This window comes from Miniopterus natalensis, chromosome 9, assembly GCF_054644295.1.
Source record: "Miniopterus natalensis isolate mMinNat1 chromosome 9, mMinNat1.hap1, whole genome shotgun sequence".
NCBI classification, from domain to species: domain Eukaryota; kingdom Metazoa; phylum Chordata; class Mammalia; order Chiroptera; family Miniopteridae; genus Miniopterus; species Miniopterus natalensis.
The window spans coordinates 9,446,530-9,464,328 of NC_142089.1; the positions used below are offsets into that span (position 1 = coordinate 9,446,530).

The 17,799-nt window shown below is 49.9% G+C and overlaps 1 long non-coding RNA gene across 1 annotated transcript; it reads right to left on the reverse strand.

Annotated features, from left to right (window-relative positions):
* Window positions 1–341: 341 nt before the first annotated feature.
* LOC107538369 (uncharacterized) lies at window positions 342–9,686 on the reverse strand. Its single transcript, XR_001603313.2, has 3 exons — window positions 9,588–9,686; window positions 6,654–6,913; window positions 342–1,194 (listed from the first exon to the last, which is right to left on the reverse strand). It is a non-coding gene; the product is annotated as an uncharacterized LOC107538369 (long non-coding RNA).
* Between the last annotated feature and the right edge of the window lie 8,113 nt (window positions 9,687–17,799).

The window sequence follows — 17,799 nt, forward strand, 5'->3', positions numbered from 1 at the left end:
TAATCCATTGTCATTTTAATTTGCATTTCCCTGATGACATATTATGCGCAGCATCTTTTCATATGCCTACTTGCCATCTGTGTATCTTCGGTATGGTGCTTGTTAAAGTCTTTGGCCCATTTTTTTAATCCGGTTGTTTGCTTTCCTATTGTCGAATTTTAAGAGTTCTTTGTGTATTTTGGATCATAATTCTTTATCAGATGTGTCTGGCAAATATTTTCTCCCAGTGGGTGGCTTGTCTTCTCATTCTCTTGACAGTGTCTTTCACAGAGAAGAAAACTTTAATTTTAATGAGTCCAGCTCATCAATTCTTTCTTTCATAGATCATGCCTTTGGTATTGTACCTAAAAAGTCATCGCCATACCCTAAATCACCCAGATTTTCTTCTGTATTAGTTTCTAGGAGTTGTAGAGTTGTTCGTTTTACATTTAGATCTGTGACCCATTTTGAGTTAATTTTGTGAAGGATGTAAGATCTGTGTCTACATTCATTTTTTTGTATGTGGATGTCCAGTTGCTCCAGGACCATTTGCTGAAAAGCTATCTTTGCTCCATTGTGTGGCCTTTGCTCCTTTTGTCAAAAACCAGTTGACTTTATTTATGTGGGTCTATTTCTGGGCTTTCTATTCTGTTCTAATGATCTATTCTTTTGCCAACACCACAGTCCCGATTACTGCAGCTTTATGGTGAGTCTTGAAGTTGAGTAGTATCAGTCCTCCAACTTTGTCTTCTTTAATATTGAATATTGTGTTGGCTGTTCTGGGTCTTTTGCCTCTACCTATAAACTTTAGAATCAATTTGTCAAAACCCACAAAATGCTGGGATTTTCAGTGGGATTTCACTGAATCTATAGGTCAAGTTGGAGAAAAGTGACATCTTGACAATATTGAGTCCTCCTATCCACGAACATGGAATATCCCTCCATTTATTTAGTTCTATAATTTCTTTCATCATAGTCTTATAGTTTTCCTCGTACAGATCTTATACATATTCTGTTAGGTTTTACTTAACCATTTTATTTTGCTGATGTAAATGGTATTGTGTTTTGAATTTCAAATTCTGCTTATCATTGATGGTGTACAGGAAAATGATTGACTTTTGTATATTAACTTTGTATCCTTCAACCTTACTGTAATCACTTTTTAGGAATATTTTGTTGATTCTTTCAAAATTTCTAAATAGGCAATCATGTCATCTGTAAAAAAAAAAAAGAGAGTTGAATGCCTTTCTTCCCAATCAGTATACCTTTTATTTCCTCTTATTATATTATTGCATTACCCAGGAATTCCACCATGATATTGAAAAACATTGGTGAGACGTGACATCCTTGTCTTGTTCCTGATCTTAGTGGGAAAGTTTCAAGTTTCTCACCATTAAGTATATGTTGGCTATATGATTTTTGTAGATGCTCTTTATAGATTTGAGGAAGTTCCCCTGTTTCTAGTTTGCTGAAAGTTTTTGTCATGAGTAGGTATTGGGTTTTGTCAAATGCTTTTTCTACTGTTACAATTATGTGGTTTTTCTTTTTTAGTTTGTTGATGTGATAGATTACATTTATTGAGTTAAATGAATCAGCCCTGCATGCATAATAGTGTATAATTATTTGTATGCATTGTTGGATTTAATTTGTTAAACACTTTTTGCATCTATGTTCATGAGAAACATTTATGTGAAAGGGAAACATCGATTGGCTGCCTCCTGCACACCCCGTACTGGGGATCAAGCCCACAACCTGGGCATGTTCCCTGACCATGAATCCAACCAGCAAATTTTTGGTGCCCGGGATGACACCCAACCAACTGAGCCACACTGGCCAGGGCACACTGATTATTGAACGTTCTGATAATCTCTTTTAATTGGTGCATTTAGACTGCTGATATTCAAAGTGATCATTGATATACTTGGATGGATATCTTTTACATTTATTACTGTTTGCTATTTGTTGTCCTTGTTCCTAATCTTGTCTTTCACTCTTTTTCATTCTTTTGTGGTTTTAATTGAACATTTTCTCTCCTTTCTTAGCATATCAGCTATATTTCTTACTTTATTTTTTTTAGCAGTTACCTTAGGTTTTTGCAATATACATTTACAATTAATCCAAGTCCATTTTCAAATAATACTATAACACTTCACAGGTAGTGTGAGTACTTTATAATAACAAAATAATCCTAATTCCTCCCTAGTGTCCCTTGTGTTATTGCTATCATTAATTTCATTTGTACATAATTATACATAAGAGTATATCTGCTTATATATGCATATATAATCAATAAATTGTTGCTGTTAGTCTTTTGAATGAACTATTATCTGTTCGGACAATTAAGAATACAAAAAAATAAAAGTTTTTATTTTACCTTCACTTATTCTTTCTCCAATGCTTTTCCTTTCTTTATGTAGATCCAATTTTCTAACCTTTATACTTTTTCTTTTTTCTAAAAAACCTCTTTTAACATTTCTCGTAGTTTTTACTTGTCTGAGAAAGTCTTTATTTTTCCTTCACTTTCAAAGAATCATTTTACAGGGTAAATAATTCTAGCTGGTATTTTCTTTCTGTTAACACTTTAAATATTTCACTCCACTCTTTTCTTGCTTGTGTGGTTTCTGAGAAGTCAGATGTAATTCTCATCTTTGCTCCTCTATAAGTAAGGTGCCTACCCCCTTCCAGATTTTTCTTTACCATTGATCTCTGAAGTTTCACCATGAGAGGCCCGGGTGTATTTCTGGGGATTTGCTGTCGTTGCCTTTTTCTCCTCTGCTTTTCAGTCTTCGGGGTTCCTACTGAGAGAGCCTCAAGCTCAGAAACCCCGGCCTCAAGTCACTTCCAGTCTCCTCACGTGCCCATCGAGGGCGGTCTTCATTCTGTCACAGTGTTTTCATCTCCAGAGTTTCCTTCTGCTCCTTTCTTATCGTTTCCACCTCCGTTTGCATTGCCCGCCTGTCGTTGCGTGCTGCCTGCTTTATCCGCGGGCACATTGGTCACAGTTGTGTCAGACGCCCGGCCTGATGGTTCCCACACCCCTGCCATGCCTGAGCCTGGTTCTGTCGCTTGCGTCTCTCTTCAGACTGTGCCCTCAGCCTCTGAGTGTGCCTTGCAATTTTTTGTTGAAAGGTGGACATGAGGCCCTGAGGGAGAGGAACTGCTGCAAATGAGGCCTTTAGTGATGGGCGCAGGGCGTAGAGGGAAGGGAAGTTTGATAGCTCTGTGGTTAGGTCCCGCTCCCTAGTGGGCTGTGCCTCTGGGCCGTGACCTTCACCTCCCCACCTTCTCAGCCCCCTCACCTGAAGCAGGGTGGCAGAGGGGCTGCGCTTGGGTGCTTTTCTCCCTGCAGGTCACTCAGGCTCCGATAAAACCAACTCTAGCAGGTTAGACTCTGGTCCAACAGTTTCTCATGGGGGCAGACTTCACTCTTCTTTTTCAATCCTCACCAGAGAATATGTTTTTTAAAATTGATTTGAGATGGGGAGAGAGAGCGAGAGCGAGAGAGAAACGTCGATGTGAGAGCGAAACATGGATCGGGCACCTCCGTACGTGCCCTGACCGGGAATCGAACCCGCCACCTCTCGGAGTACGGGATGACAGTGCAACAAACAGCCACACCGGCCAGGGCCAGACCTCATTCTTAAGAAAAACAGAAGGTTCTGGTATATTTCAAAAACGGTTCCTCTTCCCCTCCCTTGGCCAGAGCGCTCTGAGGTTCCCTGCGAGAACCTGGAAGAGCAACTACAAGAGGGAAAACTCACAAGTGTGTCCCCGACACCACCCGCGACTGGGGCCCTCCAGAGCTTTTACTTGCCCCCAGCGGCTTGTCGGCCCCGGTTTCCCTGCGGTTTCCCTGTCCCCGCACCGGCTCCTGCTGACGGCCCCGCTTCTGGGTTCCTGCCCCTGTGAGCTGTGACTCCCTGGGTCGGCCCGTCTGCCTGTCGGTTGTGGGGCAGCCGACTGCATTGTGAGCTCCCTCCCCTGACAGGTCTAAGAAGAGGCCTGAGAGATTAATAATTAATTAGGAATTAGAAACGAGTAGTTAGAGGCATGCAAAATAAAGAGAGAAATGGACACTACTTTACATCCAAAGATAAAAATAGGGGATAACTGCAAACTGCCGAAGACGCGGGGGAAATGCGCCCCTTACGCCCCGGCAGGGGAAGTAAAAACTGGGGCGGTGGTTTCGGCGAGCAGTTTGGAGGCAGTTAGTGGCAGGGACAAAGGGCATACATACCGCTTTAGGCTGCAGGTCCTCGTGCGCAAACCCCAGCGACGTCCCTCCCCATGCACTCGGAGGGGGGCGGCCCAGGATGCCTGCTGCAGCCTCGCTGCGCTTCAGGGGCAGAGCTGGGAGTAACTGCTCTGCAGTAAGGAGCCGCTAACTGAGCAGGGTGTGCGGTGTGCGGTGCGTGAGGACGGGGCAGGGGCAGCAGCGAGGCGAGGACGAGCCTCAGTGAAGACGAGTAGCTCTCAAAGCAGCACAGCGAGACGCCCAGCCGGGCGTCACTTCTGTACATTAAATATACACATTGCCACGCTGTTCCTGTGGGTGCATATCTGTGCATTAAAGTGTGTTTGTACGTTATAAGTATAAATAAAATGCAAAGAGAGCCTGAGCACAGTGCCTATGGGGGAAAGGGAGTGAGACTGGACACTGAAGATGAACAGAGAAAAGAATAATAAATAAAATAAAAATAAATGATAGATATGTGTCAATCTGGGGCAAGACAGAAGCTCCTTAAGTGCCGATCTGGGCTCCATTCACCTTCCAAGCCACAAAAGCAGCCGGTTTTGCAAATCGCCAGGCGCCCTGTGCTGAGCTTGACTTACTGGCCACGGACTCCTCGAAGGGAAAACCGCCGAGCTGACCGCGAAGGCGCGCGGGGCCCGAGGAGCCGTTGGCGGGGCCCGTGGGGCCTGCGGGGCCGGGGCCGGGCCGTTGGCAGGGCCTGTTCCTCTCGGGGCTGGCATCGCTCGCCTCCCACTGTTTAATCTCATCGAGCGGTGTGCTCACAATTTCATGTTATTTCTTGCGAGGCCATTATCTTTGCTGAGGTTTTTTGTTTCTCACTTGGCCTCGTTGTTTCTAGAGCGTCGCCTTCCCGCAGGTTTCGAGCCACCTGCGATAAGGGGGGTGCTTCCGATTTCAGTAACAACAAAACCAGATTAACTGAAGGGCTGCCTTTCATGTTGAGCATATTTCTGTTCAACTTTCAGGCGATGCACTGCAAAGAGTCTTTATTTCATTTCAGTCCAGTGAAAATGAGGCCGAGGTACCGGATGGAATGTATTTCTTCTCTTTTCAGCCGTTTCCAAGGGTGGAAATCTTTGCCCTCTGATACCCACATGGCTGCCCTCGGGTCTGGTCTAATGGCACTTTGTGAAGAGGCCTGCGCTCTCTAACAGCATCTCCATTATCATGACCTCCTTCATTCTGCTTTATTTCCTTCGTGGCACCTATGATTATATCCTATCCTATGTTTACTGGCTTATTGACCTCCCCACACCAGAATGTGAGCTCCACGAGACAGAGACCTGGCCGCCTCTGTTCAGAGCCCCGTCCCCACTGGGAACAGCGCCTGGAACAGAGAAAGCGCTCGCTAACCGCGCATCGGCTGCGTGAATGAGGAATTTTCTGATGAACTCTGTCTCTACATTATATCACTATTCAGTACATTTCTTATAATGAACCCAGTAAGCATTTATCCTAAACTTTAGCAGTTAATCTTTCCACACTGTCTCTACATTATTATTCATCCAGTATTTACTGAGCTCCTATTATGTGCCAGGCACTGTGCCAGGTGCTGGGGGATCCTGTGGCAAATGAGACAGGCTATGCCTCGTAATTTTTTAAAAAATTGATTTTTAGAGGGAGAGGAAGGGAGAGAGAGAGAGAGAGAGAGACAGAAATATCGATGGATGGGTTGCTTCCTGCACGATCCCTACTGAGGATGAAGCCTGAAACCCGCGCGTGTGTCCTGACCACAGCTGGACCAGCAACCTTTCAGCGCACGGGTTGACACCCAACCAACTGAGCCACACTGGCCAGGGCAATTTTTGGTTTTTCTCTCAACAATGACAATGATCTCCCATTTCTAAACTCAGCACACACTTATTAAAAACTGACTCTGTGCCAAGCACAGAGTGAATCTCGTTTCATCCATTATCTTTCTCAGATCTCACAATAATCCTATGAAGCTGATAATATTAAAGTGTTTCAACGTTTCTTTCCCATAAGCATGCAGCTTATGGGCAATAAATAAAACAACAAAATTAACTTGTCAAAGCCTCATAGAGGCTTCCAGAGAGCGGCACACGGAACAACTGCATGGAATGGGGGCAGCGCCCGGCAAAGACCCCCAACCCCCCCACCTGTCCCCCGGAGGCTCCTGATGCCCTTTTCCCATTAAGCGCACCTTTGCCTCAATTCACAGATTTGTTTAGCGACCGTCTTGTCTCCCAAGGCTTCTACCGAGAAGAAATGCAGACTCACGTGGTAACAGGGCTTTAAGACACATTTGAACATGACGCCAACATGTTCATATAGAATCGCCTTTTCCGCTCACACCCAGCACTGCTCCTTCGTGAGAAGGGACTTTGAGACGCCCTAGTGGTTTTTGATTCATTTTAAAGACAATGAAATTGATGGTCAGAGAGGTTAAGAAACTTACTCATGGCAAGTGAGTGGCCGGTTCAGGATCCATACCTAGGTCTTTCTCCCGAACCCATGTTTTCTTCCACTGAGCTGTGCCCACTCCAGTGGGCCCTTTTCACCCACTGAGGCCTCTGCCAGCTTGCCTTTTATATTCTCCCTGAAGGCAGAGTCTCTAACCCGGGAGACGGCAGATCTGGGTTCTAGTCCTGATTCTGCTCATAATTTATTATGTGACCTTGGGTTGTGTGTCTCCTCTCTGGCCTTCCTTTTCCTCGCCTGCAAAATGAGAGGGGAAAGATAAGCATTTTCACATTTAAAAAAATAGCCCCTTTCTTCAAAATGACATCACGTTAGGAACACAGCACGCGAAAACCCAGCGCAGGGGAACACGAGCTTCTCTAGCTGAACCTGGCGGTGGCCCTCCCAACCCACTGGGGATCGTCAGGGAACCTGTGAGCCTCCCAAATTATGTGCTGGATTGTGCGTGCACAGTTTTCATCAGTTTCAGAGGTGTCTGTGATCCCCATTAAAAAGCAATGATGATGATGGTGGTGGTGGTAGTGACACCAATCATAGCCGACATGTGCCGGGGGCCATGCTAAGCTCTTTCTGTGCATTACTCAGTCCATCCTTGCCACACCCTGATGAGCAGGGAATAGTGACAGAATCTCCATTTCATAGATGAGACAACAGAGGAACAGAGTGGTCAAGTACGTCGCAGAAGGTTGCACAGCTAATACATGCTTTTCTACACACCTCCTAGCTTTTTATAAGGACCACCAGCCTACTCTCTTTGGTTAAACTTTATACACTCAGAAAACATTATATTGTTTCCTATGGGATGCTGATTTACATGAACAGTGATGATTTGCATTCAAGTTGTTGTACGTTTTAACCAGGACACGGCTTAGCTCTGATTTCCCCTGTGCTGTCCAGGTTGGTCTCTGCCAGAGTTCACACCTTTTCCAGGCTCTTGGACAGTGTTTTTCAGAAGTTGGTCTGGGGACTTCCCCTTGGGATCACCTGGGAAGCTACAGGTCACCTGTGATCTGAATCAGGGTCCCTGGGGTGTGTCTGTGTATATGTGTGTGCATTTTTCATAAACTTGAGCACACAGAGAGGTTGGAAGGTTCCCATTATGAACTCCCACGGGCTGACTTCTCTGCCCCAGGACAGCCTTTGTGGAGAGGGTGTGTGCATGAGAAAGGGGGGGAGGTCATGTTATCCAGCTCTGCACTGAGCTTTGTGCTAAACACAGGATTTGCTATTTGAGGGCAGGGACTTTGTCTGTCTTGATGAATTCCTACTGATATAATAAATAATCTTTGGTACATGGTCGGCCATTATTTATTGAAGAAGTGACTGACTGGCTGATTGAATGATGAATGAATGAATGGCTGGAAGGGTTTTAAGTGGTTGTAGAATTGCAAATAGATCACAATGGGATAAGATTGCAGGCTGTTGGGCAGGCTGCTAGGAGGCTAACTTGGGACCCAAGCTTGAGATGATGGTGGCGTTGGCCTTGGTGGTAGTGAGGAGTGGACAGAGAAAGTGGATAGAGAGGGGCTTGGAAGGGCAATAGCTCCAGGACTTGATGACCAGGGGGCAGAGGGACAGGCAGGAATCAGAGGTGGTCTCCACAGTTTTGTCTTGCACAACCGGCTGTCCAGGGCATTGTGGGAGCACTTGGCACAGCACACATAACTCCGGTCTGCTTGCCATGGGCCCTTCAGAGGATGGCATGGTTTTTGCCTGGCTCTAGGCTTTGGCATATGCTGTTCCTTCAACCTGGAAGGCCTCTCCTGTCCCTTCTGTACCTGGCCAACCGTCTTTGTCCTGAGGGGCTCAGGTCAACTATCACTTTCTCCATCAGTGCCTCACTGTCACTCCCACCTGCTCGCCAGGTGTCCCTCCTCTGGCTCCACAGGCCCTGGCCTCCCCACTGCTGGTGCCAGTCACACTGGGATCTTTTGGTATCTACTTGCTCTTCTGTCTGGTGTGCCTAACACAGTGTCTGGAATATGGCAGGCCCCCAGCACATGTTGGTAGAGGGAATGAAATACTGTCGCAGGAGGGAGGCTGCAAGGGGTGTTTCAGAGGCGAGATCTCCAGGGTAAAGAAGGCCCGTGGAGCCGACATCAGGAGAACGATCCCCTTTCCTAATTCCGGACAGTGCTGGTTATACAGACCACAGCGGGCAGGCCGCTAATGTCGCATGCACAGTTGCATTCTGCTGGATCGTCATTACAGAGGGTCATCGTCATGTGCACGTGCAGGATGGTCGGGGTCATGGACGGGACACCGAGACCTATCAGCCCTTACCCCACACACCTGACAAATACATTTACAGCCCTGTGTCGCCGAACAAGAACCGCACGTTTTAAATTCCGTGAATGACCTCGGATGTAGTGGGATTCCTTTGTACCAACTATCACAGAAGGAATCACGATGGGAGGCTCAGGAGCCCGGCTGTCACCTACCCTAGGAGGCCAATTTCTCTCTCTTTTGACACCAGTGTTACAGATTTCCGATTGGAGACCTGAGGCTGAGACTCTGCTGGGCCACTCGTGTGCTGCGTGGCCCTGAGCTAGGCAGTGCCCGCTCTGGGCTTGGGCCCTCTCCGTGAAGTAAAGCAGTTGGACTACGCACAGGGCTGAGACAACGTGCGGGGCCCACAGGCGCGGGCACCTTCTAAGTGCAGTTCGTGCATTGTCTCACTCAGCCCTACGCAACCCTGCGGCGTGGGCAGGGTTTCCCATATTCTTAACAGGGAAACCGAAGCACAGGGTGGCTACGTACCTTGCCCCAAGTCTCCCAGCTAGTAGCAGGTGGGGCTGGGCTTTTACCCAGTGATCTGTTTCCAGAGCCCACCTCTTGACCCCAAAGCCGCCCGGCCTCTCCAGCGATGATCTGTGACAAGACCCACTCCTGCGTGCCACAGGAGCCCTACCTTTCTCTGCAGAGGACGCTTGTGGTGCCTCCAGAGCCCGGAGGATCCTTACTTGTGGTGCCTCCAGAAGTTCTCAGCCTTTGGCTCTGCCCCTAGAGAGAGGAAGCTGGGGGGGGGGGGGGGCGCAGAGTCAGGAGCCGGGCGGACCTGGTTGGAATCAGCCCCACTGCTCACTGGCCGCTCAATGGGAGCGCGTCCCTTCACCTCTGGGAACCTCGGTTATGATGCCCGTGAAAGTGCAGATGGTTCCAGAATCTTCTTCCTTGGTGGTGAAATACTACAGATGGCGTTGCCAGATGGAGCGAACAGAGATATAGGCTGCTCGGTTAAATCTGAATTCCAGATAAGCAAGGAATATTTTTTTTAGTATAAGTAAGTCCCCGTGCAGTGTTTGGGACATACTTATGTTGATAAGTTATTCCTTGTTTATCTGGAATTTGAGTTTCACTGAGTGTCCCGTGTTTTGTCTGACCTTATATGATGTCCCATTGGAAGGGCTCGATAACTTGGGAAATATCTCTGCTGAAACCGCCACCCTGCGTTTCCTGGGGACTCAAGGCCGGGGCTGTGGTGAAAGCCTGCGTCCACCAGGACTGGATGCCCCTGGCCAGTAGTTGGCCCGTGCTCTCTCACCTGTGTCAGCTCAGTGAGCTGGGAGGTCCATCCCGCCACTCCGTCCTTGCCCGCCGACCCTCTCCACCCTCTCGGGCCACTGATCTTGATCCAGGATTGGTTATGGCTCATTCCTCCCAGCTGGCTTCTTCCTTCCTCCCTCCACCCTGCTGCCATGGTGGCCACATCACCGCCTCTCCATTCCCACGCGCTCCCCCACAGCGTGCAGTCCTCAGCCGAGCGGGGACACCCGGGGCCCTCCATGATCCGATCCCCTTCGGCACCCACCTCCCCAGCAGCATCCATCTCACCCCCTCTCCCCTGCTCTAACCATCTCAAAGCACTCACACCCCCTGAAGACACCCTGCCACTCAGTGCCCCCGAGCCTCTGCCCACTGCCCCAACCACCCAGAGCATCGCTCTCTAAACCCCCCTCTGCAAGCCCTCCCACTGCCCCCACCTCCCCAACATGCCCCTCATGGAGTTGAGCACCCCCTCCTCTGGGCCACTGGCCTCTTTCAGACCCCGCGATGGCCCTTCTCCCCTGCACCGGGCACCCTCAGCTGGCCAGTCAACTCTGGAAGACAGGAGAGGGCATTGGTTGAGACCAAGGCTTCTGGGGTCAGTCGTGTCGTGGGGCTTGTTGTCTGGAATCGAGAGGACTGACCTTGGGTTTTGGTTCAGGAGGCTTGGTGGGGCCTTTCTGAAACACAGGCTGATGTGAGGAGACACCCTCCTCACCAGAGGCAGGGCAGGCCTGCAGCCAGCAGTCCCCGCGGTGGGTCCCAGCCTGGCCAGGGTCGCTCCCGTCGGTTCCCTATCCAAGGGCGCCATCTCGTGACCGCATCTGGATTGGCAGCCTGGCGTGTGCTGAGCAGGAGCTGGGACGCGGGTTGAGCCCAGAAAGGCCTGCATTGTCTGGTCTTCTTCTCTGCAGAGCCTCTTCTAAATATATATATTTTATTGATTTCAGAGAGAGGAAGAGAGAGAGAGAAACATCAGTGATGAGAGAGTCATTGATCGAGCCCGCAACCCGGGCATGTGCCCTGACTGGGAATCGAACCCCGATCACCTGGATCCTAGGTCGATGCTCAACCGCTGAGCCACGCCTGGCCGGGCATGCAGAGCCTCTTCTAGATCCTTCCATTGCTTTCTCTCCTTCCATTGCTGCCTCCCCGTCGGCACTCACGCCAGCCTACGGAACCACACCTGTGCCGCACGCAGAGCCTCAGACAGGCTGCAGGTGCGTGAGAAGCAGCGCGGCTCCGGCCTCAGAAAAACGTCGGCTGTGACTCTGGGAAATCACTGGTTATACCACCTCGAGAGGACCCGCAAAACTCCCCTGAAGCCATTTCTTTGCGAGATCTTGATAACAACCCCTGCCTTACATACATTGGACTTTGGTGAGGAAACATTTGTTGTGCGTGCAAAAGTGCTCTGAAGCCCTGGCCGGTTTGTTCAGTGGTTAGAGCGTCAGCCCCCCCCCCCGGACTGAAGGGTCCAGGTTCGGCTCCTGGTCAAGGGCACGCACCTCAGTTTTGGGTTTGCTCCCTTTCCCTGGTCGGGGTGAGTGCAGGAGGCAACCAGCCTATGTGTCTCTCTCACATCATGTTTCTCTCTCCCCCTTCCACTCTCTCTGAAAAGCAATGGAAAAAATATCCTCAGGGGAGGATTAATTTTAAAAAGAAAAAGTGCTCTGAAAACTGTCACACGCCATGCCAATGTGAGTAAGTTTATAGTACAGTGTTACAGGGCACCCATAATAACAGCCTATGTTATTAATAACAGTAATTTCCTGGGTGCCTAATCCCCCTTGCTTCTGTTCGCCACCCCCTTTCAGGCCTGTCCTCTTCCCCCCAGGGAAATCCTCTGGGGTGTTAGCCCTTCTTTGAGACTCAGCCTTGACCAAGCTCGCCCTGGGCCAGAGCTGCCCTGCGAGGGGACAGGGCCCATGTGCCCGCTCTCAAGTCCCTCTCCCCACACAGTGCCTCACACGGAGAGACACTAGGCGGGGTGCTGAGGATTGATGTGCCACTCTGGGGTTTGGCGAGAAGAAAGGAATGAGAGAAGGGGAGGAGAGGTGTGTGTCCCTCAGAAGTGAACCAGTAAATTAGCACCAAACGAATAAGAAGAAAAGCTTAGCGAGGGTCACCACGTCTGGGGCTGGTTACCACCCACCACGCACTGCGCTACAGCATTTCCCACTTCGCACCTTATCTGGTCCTCACAGCAACCCTGTGACATCGGTACTATTAGTTTTTTCATTTCACAGAGGAGGAAACTGGGGCTCAGAGAGGTTAAGTAACCTGCACAAGGTCACACAGTGATCAGCAGTTTGAGTGCCCATCACTGATGCTCTTTCCCTTCCCGCCCCACTCTATCTGGTGTGTCTGGCAGCCCCGGGGGGGGGGGGGGGGGGGGATAGAGGGGAGAAATGGAGGTGGGGTGGGGGTAGGGGCAGGGGCAGGGGCAGGGTCGGCAGATACAGCCTCCATGAACTTCCTGCTGGGGCTGAATGGTGGGGAGATAGGCGACTCGGGCTTGTGAGTGGCAGGGTCACTCACAAGTGACTCCCTGTGTGACCTTGGACATGCCATCTCCCCTCGGTTCAGTAATTTCCTATTTGCGAAGAGTTTGTTTAGGTGGTGTTTAAGTTTTTCCCCAGATTAAAACGAGCCGTGGCACAGAGGGAATACTGGGGTGTCGAAGAGCCAGTGGCCCTGCCCGCAGCTGGACTGGCGAGGGCAGGGCCTGACCCCGCACCCCCTCCTCTAGGCTGCGCGAGGGGCCGTGAGATCTGTTTCCCGGCCCCTGCTCCCTCGCTGCTGCACAGAAGCCACTGGAGGGCGCTGTGTCCTCACAGTTCTTGCCTAGCTGCCCTGTGACAGCCCAGGCGGGATGTCCCCTTGGGGCTGAAGCTGCTTCAGGGCCAGGGGCCGGTTCCTGGGGGGCCTCTGGACACAGCCAGGCCCACTCAAGCGGGCGGGTGGGAGAGGCCCGCGTCTGGCCCGTCCCCAGGCCCCCGAGGTGCGCGGGATGCAGGGTGCTCACCGTGGTGGCCGAGCTCCCCTTCCAGCTCCCATAGGCCTGCGGCTTTCCGTTGATTTTCTCTCCATGACAGAAAGATCGTGCGCTTTGCCTGGCTGGAGATAAACAGAACAAGGCTTAGTTTCACAGTTTCCCTCTCTTTCTCCTGCCCCTTCCCTTAGCTTGAGAAGGGCGGAGGGAACAGCGGGTAAATTCTGGAGTCTCCCAACCAGGAGGTCCTTGGAGTCCCCGAGCCACGGCACTGTGGCCCTGGGGGAAGCCCCAGAGGCCAGGTAGGTGAGACCTCTCGGGGCAGAAATGAGGCCACTGAGGCCCGGGGAGAGCGCCAGACCTGCCCCCGGGAGCCCACGGCCAGGGGCGGGTTGGGACCAGAATCTGCCTGCTCTCCTGGTCTCACACCGGCACATTTCGCCAAGCCACTTGCCACCCAGAGTGGGGTTAGTTCAGAAAACAGACAAGGAGAGAGGGATGGGACCGTGGAGGGGGCCGGGAGCTGCTGATCTTGCTCTTTGGAAGCTCTAGTGGGGAGTTGACTGTCTTCATCTGACGTCAGCCCCGGGGCAAAGAGTGGCCACAGAAAGCAAATATTATGAGAGTAAATGTGTCAACACGGAGCTGGTGGCAGTTTCAGTGTCAGAAATGGGCCAACTCCAGGCTCTACCAGCCCAGCCCTCTGCCCCTGCCTCTTACCAAATGCTGGGGAGGCAGGACCTGCCTGCAAAGATGGGGGCAGGTCCCCCTGAAAAGCTGCGAAAGCTAGGAAGTGGCTTGCCCAGGCCTGAAGGAGGGCACCCAGGGATGCGGGAAGGAAAGAGCGTGGTCAGCTACCAGTGCCAGGCCTGACCGGGCATTTCACAGAGACCCTCGTTTAATCTTCCCAGTAGCCCTGGGGGACAGGCATTGTTGTCCCCATTTTGTAGGCGAGGACGCTGAGGCTCAGAGAGGTTAAGTAACTTGCCCACGGTCACACAGATAAGAAGTGGTGGAGCCCAGATTTGATCCTAGGTCTGTCTATCCCAGGGGGCTTCCAAATCTGGACTAGGGGCCTCACTTGATCAGAAATACCAGGAACACTTGTTGAAAAGGGGATACCCAGGCTTCACCCCAGACCGAATGAATGGGCCTGGGAGCAGTACTTTTACCAAGCTCCCAAGGAAGGGGTGGAGGGCCCATGCTGCTAAGACCTGGGAATAATTGCTCAATAATAGGTGTTGGCCAACTTTTCCTGTAAACGGATAGATAATAAATATTTTAGACTTTCCAGGCTTTATAATCTCTGTCACAACTATTCAGCTCTGCTCTTGTAGTGTGAAAGAAGCCACAGACACTACTCATGCAAATGGGTGTGGCCGTGTTATAATAAAACTTTATTTACAAAAACAGGTGGTGGGCCAGTTTTGGCCCATGGTAGTTTGCCACCCTTTGCTTAGTCTGCAGCATGCAAAGTACCCTCGTAGCCTGTCTCTCTTACTGTTTCCCAGCTGCCGCAGGATGAGAATATGATTATCTCCATTCTGCAGATGAGAAGACTGAGGCCCAAGGAGGTTAGACATCCAGGCCATACAGGGAGTGACTGGCCAAGCTAGGATTAGAACCGGGCCTCCTGATACCCAGTCCAGTGGTCCTGGAAAGTATGGAGCCTGCTAAGAATGCCTGGGCCACACGGATTGTCATTATTTAATAAATCTAACCACCATGCATTGAGCACTTACCAAGCGACAGGCAGAGTCATTACCTCACTTACATGCTACCCAGATGTGGAATGTCATTGTCCCTGTCACATGGGGCTGTCACAGCCTCCCTGGGAGGTAGGAAGGCATATGCAGTGTGTCAAAACCAGCTTATCTTGAGCGCCCCCCACACACACCTGATATGCTGCAGCTGCACACGGGGCGATGGAAGTTGCTGACAAGACGCGTTTGCCTTTCCATTCTTGAGCATGCGCGTGTACACACCCCACTCTCCAACATCAAACAGACACGTGGCCAGTTCAGTGGCCTCCTTGTCACAGGTAGGAGAACACAAAACTCAAAACCTATGTGAGATGCCCCCAATGAGATCAGGAACCAGGAGATTGCCTGGTGTGGGGGAAAGAATGTTGGACCTCCAGTTGGCCTAGATTCCACACCACACTCTGGCCCTGGTCTGCTGGGTGACCTTCGGTGTCACTGTCCTCATTTCTAAGTGAGGGTCGCTCCCTAATTTGTAAAATGGGTGGGAAATAGGCCTGCTCAGTTGTTTCAGCCATTTATTCATTCGCCCAGTCACTGACAATGTGTTAAGTACCTACTCTGTGCCAAGCACAACTAGATCATTTTCATTTGAAATGCCAAAGATTTGAGATTCAATCCTCCCTACTCCTGAATTGGAGATAGTAGATAAATGATAGGTCCTTTGGTTCAAGGATGTCTTGGGCTAGGATTTCTCTCTAGGTAAAAAGTTTCTCTCTCTCTCCTGCATAAAGGAAGTCTTGGCGAGAATGCAGAGCCAGCTCCACTCACCAGTCCATTCATTAATCCAACCTTCCATCCATCCAACCATCTTTCCTCTATTCACCTATCTTTGCATTCCTCTATCCAATCATCCATATATATATATATATATCTGCATCCATTTGTCCATCCAAATATTTGTTGAGCATGTGCTATGTGCCTGGTCCAGCACTGTGCCTGCTATCTCCCCAACTCCAGGAACTCCCCAGTAGTGCCCATAGCAACCTAGGGTTGGAGGCAGAGGTAATGGAAAACCTGGAATCTAGGTAGCAATAATTCTCCATTCTCAAAATCCAGGGAACTTCTGGAATGACTTCAGGCAATTTTAGGATGCACAGGGCCAGAGACTGACCTGCTTGGGTTGCACACACCTCCCCATGCAGACATGGTCTCTCCTCCTGGTTCTGCGCTGGTCTCCTCCATCGGAGAACACCTGAGGCCCAGCCCTGGGCCTGTGTGAACTGAGAATAATCCTATGTGAATGGGTAAACAAAATGTGGCATATCCATACAGTGGAATATTATTCAGCCATGAAAAGGAAGGAAGTACTGACACATGCTGCAACATAGATGAGCCTTGAAAATACTATGTTAAGAGAAAAAAATCCAGACACAAAAGGCCACACATTGCATGATTCCATTTACATGAAATATCCAGAAATGCAAATCCATAGAGACAAAAAGTGTATTGGTAGTTGCCAGGAACTGAGGGAAAGGAGGAATGGGGAATGACCGCTAATGAGAACAGGATTTCTTTTGGGGATGATGGAATGTCCTGGAATTAGAAAGTAGTGATGGTTGCACAACCTTGTGAATTTAATGAAAACCATTGAATTATATACTTTAACAGGGTGAATTTTATGGGATGTGAGTTATTTTAAAAGATTTAAAAGTTATTAGAAAACATTAAAATTTTTAAAACAATATTCCCACGTGTTATCACATAGCCTCCTCCCAACTTCTGGTGACACAGGGCAGGTAGTGTTGGTGCTGTTTTTCAGCTGAGATATCGGGAGCTCGGACCTGCATTGTTAACTAATTGCAGAGGGGGACGAGATGCAGGGTTGGACTCCCGGTCTAGCGTTCTTTCCTTCACATCACGCTGCCTGACAAGTAGATGGTGCCTCATGAGCCAACCCCCCAGCAAAGCCCACTTACCACTCAGTTCAGGAACCTCTGCAGGTCGGGACGGTGCTACGAGAGACTGCCGTGACAGCTAATGGCTGCGATTCAAGTGTCGCTCGGTGACAGCACAGGGGATCGGTGAGTGTTAACTTATTTCCTTCTCAGTGACCCCTGTCACAGACCTTCTTTGTTAGCTCCAAAACCCTTTATCAGGAGCACCCTGCTAAATCCTCGGGACTCCCCAGTGCACATGAACTGGTGGGAGGTTACACTGTCCCCACTATGGAAACCAAAGAAATGGTCAGGGGAACAGGCCTATAACTTCAGTTGAGCCACGAACACTGAGCAACTGATGTGGAGGCTCAGGGACCACTAGAGTCCTGGTTACCCTGGGGGCTGAAGCAGTGGGTTTCAGCGGCTCCCACTGCTCTGGTGTCTGCTCCCCTAACCCTCCATCATTCCTTGTTTTCTACTCACTTTCTAGGCCTGGTCTTCCAGCTTACTGTCCATTCCGTGTGTTCCCAATATCCTTCCGGTAAATTCCCTTTTGCGGTCGTGAAAGACAGAATCGGGCTCTGTTGCTTGCCACCATTCACTCTGACGAATGTACCTGGTGAGATAGATAGGAGCATCCGGGGCTGTTTGAATTAGTTGCTGGGCCCTGCACGACCTCGGGCTCATTAGCAGTGTCATTGCCCAGCCTGGGGCCTGCAAGATGGTAACATTTTATTATTTCCTTGCTTTTTCTTTTTTTCTTGTTTCTGTCTCTTTCCCCCCTTTCTTGAATGTTTCAGATTTTCACCGTATTGCACAAAAATTCGAAGGCTGCCACAGTCTGGCTGGGACACACTCAAATCGAAGGTACCTCTGGTGCCCAAACCCCTCACCACTCTCCAGAGTACCATAAGCTACGACCCACAGATCCCTCCCGCAGGG